Source organism: Cygnus atratus, chromosome Z, assembly GCF_013377495.2.
Source record: "Cygnus atratus isolate AKBS03 ecotype Queensland, Australia chromosome Z, CAtr_DNAZoo_HiC_assembly, whole genome shotgun sequence".
Classification (NCBI taxonomy): Eukaryota; Metazoa; Chordata; class Aves; order Anseriformes; family Anatidae; genus Cygnus; species Cygnus atratus.
The window spans coordinates 51,146,453-51,162,487 of NC_066396.1; positions in this window are offsets into that span (position 1 = coordinate 51,146,453).

The window sequence follows — 16,035 nt, forward strand, 5'->3', positions numbered from 1 at the left end:
TACTTTAGCCCATTCCCCCTCCTTCTGTCACCAGGCACATGGGAGAATGGATGAGGGGGAATGGGCTAAAGTTAATTAATGAAGTCCCCCCTCAGTCTTCTCTTTTCTTCCTGAATATCAGGAAGCATTTTACTTTGTGGAGGATGGAGCACTGGAACAGGTTGCCCAGAGAGGATGTGGAATCGCCCTCCTTGGAGATTTTCAAAAGCTGCCTGGACATAGTCCTGGGCAACCTGCGCTGTGCGTCCCTGCTTGAGAAGGGTGATTGGACCAGATGACCTCCAGAGGCCCCTTCCAACCTCAGTCATTCTGTGATAATCATCCTTTACCAGTGAAGGAACACTGTGCAGCCTTAACAGTGCCTTGAAGATTGAGATGAATTTCCAAGAACAAACACAAACAAGATAAGATGCAAGGCTCAAACCTTCCCAATGGCAATAATGAAGTAATGAAGTAATCAGACCACTTTCCTTCCACAACAGCTTTTTGATGACCACTAATTGAGGTTTCTATTCACTTTTCTATTCAAGTGCATCTGTGACTGCAGATCAACTAGTAAAACAAGAGCCTTCCCCCATGGTGCAGTGAGATGCCCCTACCAAGCACCAAGTCCCATGCATTTTTCTCTCTCAGAAAGCCTGAGAAGTTTCATATCAACTCCACTTGGATTTCTTTCCCAGCAAAATCATTGGAGATGCTATATTGTGGTCAAGAAGCAGAAGCTTTCCAGTGCTTTATGGCACCAGTGTCTTATTTGTCCCTTTCAGTCTGGCCCTCCTTGTCTGTCCATTGGGACTCCAGCAGGATTTGTGCAGCATTGCAGCTCCAGGCAGCCTGGCACCTTCACAAAGGAAAAGACCCACTGGTCATATCAGTGCAGACACTGGTGCAGGTAGCCCTGGCAGACCTGCATGTGACGCTGAGAATCTCAGTTCTCTATTTACCTTTCCCCAGGTCACATGCTCTCAAATCTAGACATAGAAATGAGTCAGCCCACTTGCAGAAAGCTTTTTTCATGAGTTGAGGATAGAGATTTTTCATTTAACACCTATAATTTCTTCTGCCTGTAGAAGCACTGAAATTTCTATCTAGTTCACAAAGATCATTTTAAAACTTTAAAAATAGGAATAAATGCTCACAATATAAGAACAAAGGCTATGTTACCAATATTCTTTTGCTAAATATGGGCCACACGTGGTGTGAAAATACAGTTTTTGTGAATACCCCAAATTTCTTTTTATGGCTTTTTTTCCTTTTATGGCTTGTCACACTGTTCCAGCCTTAATACACAGAGGAATGTGTGAATGATCTCCTTTTCTTTCATCCAGCCTCTTATGGAAAAGTATATTGAACTACATGACTAAGAATCTAAAATCATCCTCTCTTCCTCTACTGCATTTCAGTTAATACATTTATTTTTTCACATCACTACATTATACTCTTATCACTGGCAGATTGGAAAAGAGGCATGTGCTTGCCCCACTTACTACAAAATCATCTTTATCAGCATCATCCCTCTTCACAAAGAAAGTAAAATGATCAGACAGGATAACTGATGGAAAGAACTACTCCTACTGGTTGGAGCCAAGGTCTGTAGGGACACCTGCATCAGAAAAAAGATCTGTGAATTGTTACAGATGTCATCCATTTATTCTTTATGCTGGTGCACTTTTATTTCTACTGCTTGTTTTTTGAAGTAGCTGCTAAAATGTTTTTCCTAGATACTGTTTGGGCTGCACTTGAAACATATAACTATAGAATACTACATCTCTATAAAATACAACAATCTAAACATGACAGTGAAGGGAACAGTGTGATGCCTGTTAGTATTTACTGAGAAGAATAGTTGCTACTGGCAAAAAATCATTTTCATTAGTAGTGGTTTTGTTTACAGTTCGCTCATTCAGACCTGCGATATTTCTCCACAAATGATTCTCTGTGAACAGAGGAAGGAAAACAATGAGTTATTTCTCATTTGAATTAATGTGAAGTTTATTTTTTGATGTTATTTTCTTAGTAGCTTCATCAGTAGAAATTAATCTTCCTCAGTGAAACCTGGGGGAAAAGATGAAGCCATTAAATCCTGATTCTGTGAACAAAGTTCACTGTTGCAAAGAGCTATATTTGGGAAGATTTTTCAACCTTAAACTAGGCCAGGGAGAACTTGCTGTTTTCGTTCATGAAGCAGAAAGTCTGGTAACAAAGAGAGAAATTGAATTGTAACATTTTTATGTGGCTAATATTTATAGATCATTTCTGCTACCAGTAAAAATTCCATCACTGATTTCATTGGGAAGAAAATAGTTGTGAGAAAATCAAATTCTGCTCTCAGACAGTGAGATATTTGATAGAATAATGGTGACAGAGCTGAGCAAGAAATAAGCCTTATTTAGCAAGATTTTCTTTCCTTTTTTTTTTTCTTTCTTTGATTTTTTTTTTTGGGGGGGGGAGGGAAAGAGATGATATTTCTGTGTATGAAGGTATAGATATTTCTAGTTCAGGAGACAGAAGAGTTCTGGATAGTTTAAAATCAACATGAAAGGACTCTGTCTCTCTTGTAGATCTTAATTGCACCCTCTGAACTGGTCAAAGAAGAGAAGAATGCTTGTGTAATTGCCAACCTAAAGAAAATGAAGATAAATATATGCAAAGCTTATGTATTTTCTGAAGTCTATTGTTATTCTCATCCCCATGTATTTTTTATGAAATCACTTGCCTTGGATATTAACTAAGCTTAAATCTAAACATAGTGATTTAAGAAATACTGTACAAATTCCAATGAATAAATTTATATCAGTCAAATGGATCATGTATATGATATACGGGTTATATTGTGTGAGGCTTGTTTATATAGTCCCTATATAACAGAGTGGAAATAGTTCACGTGAAGGAAAAGACTAATGAATAAGAACCTTTATCCATTTCAATGAGTTACAGTACAAAGGTAACCTAAACTTTCTGCACATTTAGTCTTTGTTTATGCCTTATTGAATAGGTCTGCTAGTCCTTATCAAAAAAGCATCTCTGCTCTCTTTTTGTTTTGGTGCAAAGAGGCAGGCAATAAGTGACATTTCCAGAGAGAAAGGAGTTAAAATGAATGACGTGTACACATCCCAGTAAGACTGAGGTTCACGAGTGTGTCAGGACAGATCCTTTGTGACATTTAAGGATATAAGTCTGCTCCTGTGTAAATGTCAATAGTATGGGTAGGTGCTGGGACAGCACAGTGGAGAACTCTAATGGCTGCCAAGCACCTCAGAATCAGCTCTTCAACAGCATCCATGGCTGTAGCTTGGTTTTGTATTAAGTTTTTCCAGTCAAGGCTTAAACAAGTTTTTAAACACCATTTTTAAAGTTCCAATGCTTTTGAGACAAAAATAATTAATACAGAGGAGGCAAAAATAGAAATAGAACAAAGCCACAGAAATTCTGTAGTATGGCAATATCACACTTTTTTTTTTTTGCATATATACTATGCATATATAATATGCACTTTTATGCATATATACTATATACTTGCATATATACTATGCAAGTGAGTAATTAAAAAAAAACACTTCTCAAATCTACATAGAACCTGTTTCAGTTGCTGCAAAAACAAATTGACTTGCTCGCTTGCATATTTAAGTGTCTTCAACAAAAATCGTAAGCAGTATGCTTGTAGCAGACAATAAAGCATCACTGAAGAATTCACAGCTGCGCTGAGAGAACAGCAAGTTCCCAAAATAAGTACATTGTCTAGTTTTTGTAGCTGTTACATGTTCTCAAGCACTTTCAAAAACAAAACAAAACAAAACAAAACAAAAAAACCACTCAACTTGCTCCACCAGCAGACTTTACCAGATGCTACAAGCTTAAGTGACTGCTAGGGAGAAAGTCAAGGAAGCTGCCTTTTCTATGATAGTGAAACTAACTCACTTCACTGAACATTTTGGCTTACATATTAAAATATTGAAGCATTCATCAACCCATAGCACATTTTATCTTAAGTGAAATAAGAGACTGATCTGGACTTGCCACGTGATCTCTGCTAGCGTTTTATTTCATAACTATTTAGGTGTTATTAGACAGTAGAAACATTTTTGCTGGCATAAAAATTCCTAGACTGAATTTCAAAAAAAGTCCAGACTGGGATTTCTCTTCCATCCAGGCCGATATATCAATTATTGCAGTGTTTTGTACTTTGGACTGCACATTCAACTAGGCATTTTCATTGGGACTAAAATATTGGCAAAATTGGTTTGCTTCCCAGTGACCAACCATAGATCTTACTGGAAGAGTGTAGTGTGTTAATTTATAAGTTCTAGAACATATATTTTGGAGTGATTATAAAGTTATTAAATATAAGTGCACATAACTATATAACTGATTTGCTTCCTGTTCATCACACACAAACCCATATTGCAATAGAATTTGCTAACGCTATTATGTGGCACAACTGTATTGAAAGACAGTTTCCATAAAGCTGAAGGCAAGAAAGACAGCTGAAAGGAACTTCAGAACAAACCTCATATTTGGAAATATCTGTTCATCCAGATAGCTTTATAGAAACTTTGGTCAGATGGTGGATTAGTTATGTTTGGTGTGCAAAGACACCTGACTGGAGTCACCTCTGGCTTGGTCATGCATCTGCTTCCAGGTTCTACAGACTGCTCGCTGGCTTTCGTGAAGGAAGGAGCTGAGAATCACCAAGAGCACAGGACATAATCACGAAGTTGCAACGTGGCTATGTGTATGCCTCTCTCTGTAGCTCACTCAGGCTTGTAATATGTGTTTGCACACAGTGTGCTTCTCTTTTAAGGAATATTGTACAACCCATCAGCCAGATACGGACTACCTCCACTATGTGAAATTCTGGACCCAAGCCTTTTGGGGCATCTATTGTTGCCTGGAACATAAGCTAACTCTGAAAATAGCTTAATGTTTAAATAACATGTAGTCTGTAGGTCTGTAAGGAGGATAAAGCTAATGCCATTTTAATGAGAAAATGATCGTTACTTGCAAGCTTTTCTAGATCCTGATACATTCAGCCAGAGCAGTTCAGAGATGTTGGAAAGGGTATGTTGGGAGATGATGGAATAGATGGAAGTGGGAAAGAAAAGGTAAACAAGAGAGAAGAAGCCATCTGTCTTATGGCATTGGAAAATTCACCCTACACTTTTTTCTGTCTCAAAGAACCAGCTTTTTCCCTAGTCTAAGACAGTAAAATGTAAAGATGGTAGTCACCATGTTTTCTATGCTACAGTGACTGCTGAGGCCTGGCTTCTTAAAGAACAGGCGTGGTATCAGAAGTGTCAGATTTTCAGTGGGTGGGATCAATCTTGCTACTGAAATGAAATCAGCTGTGCAGTTTGGACTGTTGTGCTGTCTAAATCATAGGATTTGGTCTCCCACTGTCTATTACTGACCTAGAGCCTCAACTGAACTAAAAGCAGCTATGTCTGTCTAGTGCTTCACACTCCTGCTGCAGTCATGTCCGTAACCTTACTAATTTGCAATACTACAGGGGTATTTCTCATCTGCAGGGTTTCATGTGCACCTGTCAGTCAGTTATTTGATGCCAGGAGAGACACAGAGAAGAAAGAGGAGAGGACCACCTTTAGGTCACATTAAACTGCTAGGAACACATCCTGGCACACAATATTATGAAGAAGTTAGACCTCCACACACACACAAAAATCTCTCATGTGAATCTCTCTTGTGCACACACTCACTTAGTCCCCTCTCCCTGAATCACCCTCTTTGCCCTGTGCCACATCTCTTTGACTTTTAGGGATTGTAGACAGCAGGTAGGACTCCTTTAGCTTCAGCAGCAAAAAGAAAGGGTACTTTTCTCAGAAAGGTTCTTCCCTTCATCTCTTCAGTTCTGGGTAGTATTTACATACCATTTGGGCATCTGAACTCATATGAAGAACCCCTCACACACATGGGGTCAAGTGTTCAGGGAGAGTAGATTTTTCTCCAGTGTGCTGGGTTCAGCTGACTTCCTACAGGAGTAACATGGAATAGATTGGGCTGCTGTCTCTGTCTGACATGGGCACGCTCTGCAAACAGTTGAACAAAAGAAATTAAAAGGAAAAACGTTCCAGCTGTTTTATATGCAGCTCTGCCCTCCTGCAGTGAATTAATACTATTTGCTAAAGAAACCATCCCTAGCGTTGCTGTAAGTGTCTCTGAGGAAGGTGCTTGTGACAAATCCTTCCATTTCCATAGAGCACTAAAAGAATCCAAGAGCTGTTACAAGTTACTGTGAAACACATCTCATCATGACCCAGATCAGGACATTTCCAGATATTCCTGTGCTTGTACTGCAGAGGAGCCAGACAACAGGCACTCTTTTGGTATATTTGCTTTAACTCCATAGACCTGTCATGACAAGAGAAACTATGTTATTACAGAAAGGACACTACCTTCTCTCCTCAGGTGAGTTTCTTTTGACTCCTAATTCAATATTCTTATCAACAGAATTTAATCTACCAATAAACATAATCACATACAAATAGGCCAGACCTTACATAGGTCTAAATTGGGTAAGTGCCACCGAACTAGATGGAGTTTCTCCAAATTGCACCTGCTGCAATGTCAATGAATAAGAATCTGTGGAGTTGGTCATGGTTTATTGTGCAGAATACAAAACAATGTTTTTGCCTTGTGTTCTTTCTTTCTTGTTCCTTCAATGGAAGTGATAAGAAGTGTCTTCTTGCCTTTAATGAAATAAGCACAGGGCTTTCATTATGGATGGTAAAGGATTTGAGAAGCAAAATTCTTGTATTTTATATAAGCCAAGATGAAGTCCCCATCTACATTGCTAGTTGTTGATATTAATGATGCTAATCACGGATCATTTGGTCCTTGGTAAATATCAAAGATGTTGTGGGAAAATTTATAATGCATCTTAAAATCTGTCTAAATTTTCCCTCAGCACCTTCTCAGTAAGGTAACTTGCTTGGGCCAAACCCAAATTCCTATAGCATGGAGGACTCTCCACAGTCCACACATTCCATAGAATATAGTCCACGTATTCCAAACAATGTGTGGACTTCTGTATTTGGTGACATTGTGGTTTTAACGTAACCGGATTGCAGATTATGCCATGGTGACAGCCTTTTTTGCTTCTATCTGGGGAAGATGGTTTCTTTATACTAGATTCTTGTCTTCATATCTGGTAATATTATAATAAAAAAAAGGTAATAAGAATGTCCACAAATAAATGCCATGAAAAAAAAAAAGACTCAAAATTGAAAAATAAAATATTTATTTTTATTTTTTCTTATTATTGAGAGCATTAAGGGTCATACATTAAAAGTTTGCTTGCATTACTGTATTTAAAAGAGAAGTGTTCCTCTATCACAAACACTAACCTGAATACCTGGTGGTATATTAAGACCTGGAGAATACCCACTTTATATGTCAAATAACAAAAAATTAAAAAATAATCATGTCTTTTATTAATAAAAATGAGCAGAATATATTTAACCAAAAAAAATGATGGGTATTTTCCAATCTCCTGTTTTTAAAAACATTTAAGGTAAATACTTAATAATTTTTGGAGTTCTTTTTGTGTATTTTATACTGTTCTAGCATGATGGAGCCTGCTGTGTGATGGAGCCTCCCACGTGCTGCAGCAGTATTATGACAGCTGCCCACATCATTCATAGGGAAAGCTTTTGCTGCATTTGCAAAGGTTTGCCTTTGACAAATGTTTCATAGAACACAGGAAGGATATTCTATCCCCACCAGTTGGACATTGTGTTTGTTTCCATTTACTTTTACAGACTGTTTGGAAATGCTAGGAGCCAATCGACATATTCATGACATAAAGGATCTCTGGCTTCATCTAAGATATCTCACACGGGAGGCAGGAAGACCCAGATTTTGGGCAGCACCGCCCAGTAGATGGCTTCTCAACAGTTGAAGTGTAAAAGCCAGCCAGATGAAAACTTTGGAGTTAAGGATGTCTCACAAAGACTTTCAATATTCAGAGTAACACAGCCATTTTAGAGGACCTCTGCCATCCACAGGACAGAAAGACTCACCCTATGGCAGGCGCTCAGGGACAGTCTGTTTCCCTAGCTTGGGTGCCCACCTAGTCTAACCTAAATCTAGCCTCTGTGGGAAGTATAGAGTCAAATGCAAGCACATCTGTTTCATGTTTGCTTTTAAATGCTTGAGAGCAAAGAGAAGGTTTCTTTGCAGAGAGTTCATTGTGCTCTAGTCAGCATAGTTTTCTGGCTTTCTTAGCTGGAGGTATTGTGAAATGTTATTTGGCTTGTTTTGTGGGTGTTTATTTATAGATAACTGCCCTTGTAATTTATTTTCCGTGAAATTATAATTACTAGTAACAATGTTAGCTGTCATATCAACTACCTGGCAATTACCTCTGTGCTTTTATGAGGTGAGGACTCTGAGTCTAGAATGAAATTCCATGGCTCAAGTGGTTTTCCACTTTGGTGTTAAGTCTTCAGTTGTGCTGTTCAAAATGAATGGGTTCCTTTGTGTGAGAAGAAAACTGTACATCATGTTGTCACACGTAATTTATAGTTCAACATTATTAAGAATTCCCGATAGTCCATGGACTTCAGAAGAACAACAGTATGACAACTGGTAGCATGGGTTAAAACAAATGCCAGCCAGATCTCCTTTCCCCCACTCTAGCATACACAGGTTGTGTGGTTCAAAGGCTCGAAAGTCCTAACTCAGACTAGATTTAAGTGCAGTTCTTCCATCTCTGAGAAGACTTCAGTCTTCATTATATGTGTGCCTCTGCTCTTCAGAAGCAAAGGTGAAGAACAATCAGGTTTGCAGTACATGAAGAAGACATCTGGAGTTTGTCGCACCTACAGGCAATGAGAGAAAGAAATGAAGGAAGACTTGGAGGTGAGAACAGTGAGGCTGTCGAAAGTGAAGGGACAGGTTCTCTTCCTTTCCACAGAGCTACTAGCAAGCAATGGGTGTGTGATGCTTTCCCCCTAGATCATCACCACACTGACTACAAGAACTAATCATTTTGTTTCAGGAGCTTCTCCTGAGTTATTTGAAGTATTTGTATTAAAATATATTCTGAAATCCCCAACTGTTACCTTGGAAGCTGTTGACCACCGTCATACAATGAAGGTAAAGGTTGCTACACTGTTTGTTTACACTGTGTGATTTTTGCCAAGAAGAGATTCTCATGTGTGGCTCAGGTAACCACACTCTTATGTATTATAGCTTTCACAACAGTTACAAACAGTGTTTTCTTGTAAATTGCACAAACACTTGGTTTGTACACTGCGTTCTTCTTCTGGATAGTATATACTGCTGTTGTGAAAAGACATTCAGTTTTTAATTCGTGGTTACTCCTACATAAAATAAATACCAAGTGTTCTCATTTGTAGTTTCTTTGCACTTTCATGTTTACTAGGGCAGGCTAGGAAAAAAGCTCACATACCTTGCTGAAGTGGAAAGCTAAACATTTGTAAATGTATTTTCCCCTTCCTTCATCATATTTTATTCATTAAAATGAACTAGTAAAAAATAATTATTATGGAAACGTTTTACTTTTCTTTTTCTTTAAAAAAAACACCTCTTTTCTACTCTCTTTCCTGAAAGGGAACAGATTTAACTGAAATGATGGTATCACACATGCATTTTGATTGAAAAAGCAATTACAGAAGGAAAAACAAAAACAAAAACAACAACAACAAAAAATAACAACCAACAATATTCTTTCTTCAGCTTTCTTGATGGAGGAAGTAATATTTCCATATATCCCTCTACATTTCAGGAACATCAAATTACCCTTTTCCAGAAATTCAGTGAAAGAGAAAAATCTCTTTTTCCTCTTTATTTTGAAAAAAAATATTTTGCAGTCCCTGTAGTGCACAAAGGGACAAACATCCATGGATGTTCTGCCCATCAAACTAGGAGGGAGTTTATCTTCTCCTTGCACCTATGGAAAAATGCCTTCCCTTTCTCACTGAGTGGTGCAAATACTACATTTCTTCAAATGTCAGCCCACAGTGAAGAAACGCTTTCTCCACAAAGAAGAAAAAATCAATGTCCTTGATAAGGCCAGAGAAAAGACGCAGCTCCATTTAACTTTAGAAAAAATGCTTTGTTCTCTCTTCTGGTGGAGTAACTCATACATGTGTATCTAAATGAAAAATGTGGTGTGGGAGAAAAAACAGAAATCTTTCTTGGCCTTCGCTGTAAGACTTGTAGTGAAGACCACAATTATGATCACTTGGCTGGTCTAATTTTAGACAGCATTTAATTCCTCGTGCATGCAAGAAATACACAGTCAGCTTTACTCAGGTTGAGAACATGCCCTACACATAAGTAGAGACTTGAGCACAGAACTCCTTCCACTTACAGTTAGGAAGCTTCCCAAGTCTTCTGTCCTTCTCTGGAGAAAAGAAAGGGCAAAATCGTGGCCCAAAAAGAGCAAGATATTTTCTTTCGTAAGCTGCTATTTAGAAGAGGCAGGATTTCACAGCCATATTCATAACTTGTTGTAAAATTCATGTCTTGATGAAAACACAATGCAGATCTTCTTAAGAGTGAAAAACATGCTGAATACACACATGGAATAAAGTTTAACTTCATAATATACAGAGAAAACATTTGCCCTGAAAGAATATTCATATAAAATAACAATCTAATGTTAGTTTAGAATCTAACAATCTGTTTTCCTTCTTTTCTCTCAAAACAATCACTTCCACTTTGCAAGGACAGAAAAAAAAATAGAAAGGAGAAAACAATGAAATTGAAACAGAAACAGAGATTTTCTATAAAGACATCTGTGAAGTTTGCTAGAAAACGTACATGCTTCTTACATCTCAGTTACATGTTTTTTGTTGCTTGGTAACAGGCATCAAAGTTCCATTTCATGTTTTATTTCCCCCTGTATCCACTGTTTATAGGGTATTTACTACTGTGACACCAGAATCCCACCGTTGAGCAGCTGTCACGAGGTCTGTCTCCTGAGTAAATGCTCTTTTACAATCCTGACTACTCCATGTTAGTTTACTAAATGGATCAATATTTGATTTGTACTCAGAAGGATTAGGACATGGAAATGCCTTTTGAATAGTCTCCTTATCTTCTGTGGGTGTAGACACACCTGAAACTGCTGTAAGAAAAAGCAAATTCATGGAAAGAATAAGGAGATTAAAAAAAAAAAAAGAGAGAGATAGAAAAAAGCCTTTATATCACAACCTGTCAAATGTTCCTTGCAAATGACTTTGCAATGAAAAGCTTGGGTTAAAATGTAAAAGGAAAAGACATTTTGTATTTGCATTGTAGAAACTGAACTGCTCTTTGCATAAGACTGCTTGCTTTAAACACCTTCTCGACCTCTGCCCAGACCCAAGCAAATGTCAAGCTTGCAGGAACAGTATTTTCATGTGTCCTGGTACCACTTGTTTCTATGTAACTGTGAACAGAATTGTGAAAAACCTTTGACTCTTTAACTCTGACCATCTAGTATTTGGTTGAAGAACATCCTCCCCTAAAAACCTGAGATTATCATCTGTAAAAACAGATAATAAAAAGTTGCTAAACACATGGTGAATACAAAGGCTTTGCTGCTTATTTATGTTTCCAAATAAACACCATCACTTGTCAGCAAGGTTTGTTTTCTTTGCCAACTCATAATTTTCTTGCATTCTAGTTGCCAAAACTGTGAATGGTAATGCCTAAAACTCCCCCTCACACTGAAAGTCATCATAAGGCAAAGGATCATGGAGAGTCAGCTGTTGCACAGTGCCCATGTTGGCCATACAGAGGCTAAGAAGAGAAACACTTATGGTTTGAGCCCAGGCTGACAGAGACTGGCAGTAGTGATGGGGGCTGAGGGCAGTTCTGGGAGCTGATGCAAGGAACAAGCCTAAAGGATCTGAGCAAGGAACAGTCTGGGGAGCTATGAGCTGGGCACAGGGCATGGAACAGGGTGCATGGGGAGGACCAATGATGCAATGCGATCTAAAAACAATTAAAGAATAAAATTACCTATTGGATTGTGTGGCCCTTCTCCATAGGATTTTTGGGGGCAGATTGGTATTCAGCGGTTAATTGCTGTTGCCTTTAGAAAAGAATACAGTGTGCTGCAGTGAGTCTGAAAGAAAAAAAGTAGCCTCCAGCTGTTTATATCATACAATATCTGAGTTGGAAGGGACCCACAAGGATCACTGAGTCCAACTCCTGGTTCCCCAAAGGACCACCCCAAAAAATAAATTAAAAAAAAATAAAAATAATCAGACCATGTGTCTGAGAGCATTGTCCTAATGCTTCCTGAACTCCAGCAGGCTCAGTGTTGTAACCACTGCCCTGGGGAGCCTATCCCAGTGCCTAATCACTCTGTTGGTGAAGAACCTTTTCCTGATGTCCAACCCGAACCTCCCACCGCATCTTGACTCCATTCTCTCAGGTCCTATTGCTGGTCACCAGAGAGAAGAGCTCAGCACCTGCCCCTCCACTCCCCCTTGTGAGGAAGCTGTGGACCATGATGAGGTCTCCCCTCAGCCTCCTCTTCTCCAGGCTGAACAGACCAAGTGACTTCATCTGCTCTTCCTATGTCTTCCCCTCTAGACCCTTTAGAATCTTTGTTGCCCTCCTTTGGAAATGCTCTAAAAATTTTATGTCTTTCTTATACTGTGGGGCCCCAAACTGCACACAGTACTCAAGGTGAGGCCACACCAGTGCTGAGGAGAGTGGGATGATCACTTCTCTCGACTGGCTGGCAATGCCCTTCTTGGTGTACCCTGGGGTACAGCTGGCCCTCCTGGCCGCCAAGGCACACTGCTGGCTCATGTTCAGCTTGCTGTCGATCAAAACCTCCTCATCCCTTTATGTGGGGCGGCTCTCCAGCATCTTGTCCCGCAGTCTGAACATGTAACCAGGGTTGCCCATTCCCAGGTGCAGAATCTGGCACTTGCTCTTGTTAAACTTCCTATTTTTGGTGGTAGCCCGGCTCTCTAATTTATCAAGATCTCTCTGCAAGGCCTCATCACCCTCGATGGAGTCAACATCTCCATTGAATTTGGTATCATCTGCAAACTTGCTCAAAAAACCTTCAAATCCTTCATCTAAATCGTTTATGGAAACATAGAAGAGGACTGGTCCTAAAATGGAGCCCTGAGGAACCCCACTAGTGACAGGTCGCCAGCCTGATCTCTGACTGTATTCTGGTCATTTTGTGCAGAAGAACACTGTGAAAGACAGTATCAAAAGCTTTACTGAAATCCAGAAAGATTACATCGACTGGCTTCCTTTGGCCAACTAGCAGGGTGATCTTGTCATAGAAAGAAATTAAATTTGTTAGACATGGCCTTCCCCTAGTGAAACCATGTTGGCTCTGACCAGTGTCTGTGTTGTCCTTTAGGTGTTTTTCAATAACTCCCGGCATGATCTGCTCCATAATTTTACCAGGCACTGAAGTGAGACTGACAGGCCTGTAATTGCCAGGGTCTTCTTTCTTGCCCTTCTTGAAAACTGGGACCATATTTGCCAGCTTCCAGTCAACTGGGACCCCTCTGGATTCCCAAGACTGTTGAAAAATAATAGAGAGGGGTCCCATCCTGCGATGACATCAGCCAGCTCTCTGAGTACTCTGCGATGAATCCCATCAGGCCCCATGGACTTTGTATGCACCCTGGTGGAGCAGCAAATCCTGCACGAGTTCGGGGTTAACTGGGAGTTTATCATTGTCACGCAGTCACAGCCCTCCAGCCCAGGGCAGCTGGGCTCCCAGAGCCCATCACTGGTGTGAGAGACAGAGGCAAAATCGTATATGTCCAACAGTGTCACAGTAGCCATACTGGGGAGCTCATGCACACCACCCCTTGAGTCCTGATGCCCAGGAGCCCACTGGCACTGCAGGCAGCAGCCCACAGCCACGTACAGATTGCACGGCCTCTGAGCTGAGGCTGATCCAGGCTGCTGGGATGTGTCCTGGCTGCCTGGAGGGGTGCTTTTGCTGGCTCTAACTGCCCCAGCACCTTATGTGCTGACCAGGTGGTTATGGCACAGGCAATGCTCTTTTGCTCATCTGGGCATGGCACAGCCCTGGCTTCCTGCAGCCAGCAGCAGCACCAGGCTGTGACTCTGCACACCGGTTATCTGGGCACCGCCATGGCCAGGCTGTGCCCAGCAGGGCAGGCTGGCAGGAGGGCAGAACCCCGAGGCCCGGGGGCACAGGGGACGGTGAGCAGGAGGCCAGGCTTGGGGCTATGGGGAAGGGCACGGGCTGGTCCCGGGCACCCCAGGCTGGAAGCCTCTCCCTGGGAGCAGCTGCAGAGCTGCACGCCTGCAGCTGGGCAGCATGCGCTTTCAGGGGGAGCACAGCTGTGGTGCTGGGCACCTGGGGAAGGAAGCGCTGAGATGGACACCCCAGCCCTCCTAGCAAAGGACAGCATCACCGTGCCCCAGTCCCACCATACCGACCCCATCAGCCTTCAGGCCCCACAGCCCTGTGAGGAAGTGGTGGGCACAGCAGTAGGAAGGAGGGGAGATGGCAGCAGGGGTGGAGGTGGCGACACCAAACACATTATTATCAACACTAATACTTTTTACATGGCTTCAATGGCTTTATTTCCTAATTCATTAGATTTGTTTCCTGAGGGTCTTCCGGTGTTCCTAGGTGCCAACGTGTGCCCCATCTGCTGGCCTGGTCCTGTTTTTGCCAGCTCCTGGGCCACTGCCCTAGTGTTGCTGGTGGGGTGGCCTCTTCTTGGCTGGCGGTGCGGAGGCCTGGGAGGTGGGGGCCCTCCTCTTCGGGGCTCGCCGGGGCCCCCTTTGTGGATGGTCCGTGCCCTGGTCTGCTGTGGAGGGTCCGGTCACAGCCTCCAATGGCTCCTCCTGGGGCACTTCTTTGTTCCTTGGGACAGGAACCAGGTTGGATGGGGGGTTTCTGGGACCCCCTTGAAGGGCAGCATTGGAAGTGCCCGGAGGTTCATCCATGCTGGCTCCAGCAGCGTTGTTGGAGGGCTCTGGACTGGAGACAGGAGTCCATGCTAGGGAGACAGTGGGCCTGGGGGCAGCTGCAGGGCTGCCTCCCTGTCCCATGGCAGCATGGGAGCCCTCCAGGCCCAGCAGGCAGTGGGCCACCCAGCTGCACCGCTGCACAGTGATGTTGATGAACTGGTGCACAAAGGCGGCTGCATGGTTCTGGAGAGCAAGCTGCAGCAGCTGGACCAGATGATCTTTATCCAGTCCCAAGAGGCCCAGGGCAGAGGTGATAAGGTCTTCCACCATGAGCACCTCCATGTGGCCAGCCCCATAGATGCGCCCCAGCTCCTGGCACAGTCAGGGCAGCACAGGAGGGATCAGAGCTGGTTGATCTCGGAAATGGGAGGTCCAGACATCAGGCTGGAGGCCTCCCACAAGTGCCATCCCTGCAGCTGATGGCGGAGATGCTGTAGGGTGATGGGGGTTGTTCTTGGCTGAGCGCTCATGAGCTCTTCCAACTTGCTGGGTGACTAGTGATGCCTCTGCTGGCAGTGAGATGACAAGCTCCTCGAAGCTGTTGTCTGCCCACACCGAGTACACAATGGAGCTAACCCTCCTCTTGCAGAGGGGGCACTCAGGCTTGCTCTCCACCCACTGCTGGATGCATTGGAAGTACAATTGGTGGAGACACGGCATCACATAGCTCACGTTGTCCCAGCTGTCCAGATCACCCATATAGTCGACGAAGGGAAACCAGCTGATGTGATTTTTTGGACTTCAGCAAAGCTTTTGACATGGTTTCACATAGGATCCTACTGGACAAAATGTCCAGCATACAGCTAAACAAAAACATCATACGATGGGTGAGCAATTGGCTGACGGGCAGGACTCAAAGGGTTGTGGTAAATGGGGCCACATCAGGCTGGCAGATGGTCACTAGTGGTTCTGGAGAACCTCAAGGCTCCATTTTAGGGCCTCTCCTCTTCAATGTTTTTATAAATGATCTGGATGCAGGACTAGAAGGTGTTTTGAGCGAATTTGCTGATGACACCAAACTTGGAGGAGTTGTGGACTCGGCTGAGCGTGGAAAGGCCTTGCAGATAGATC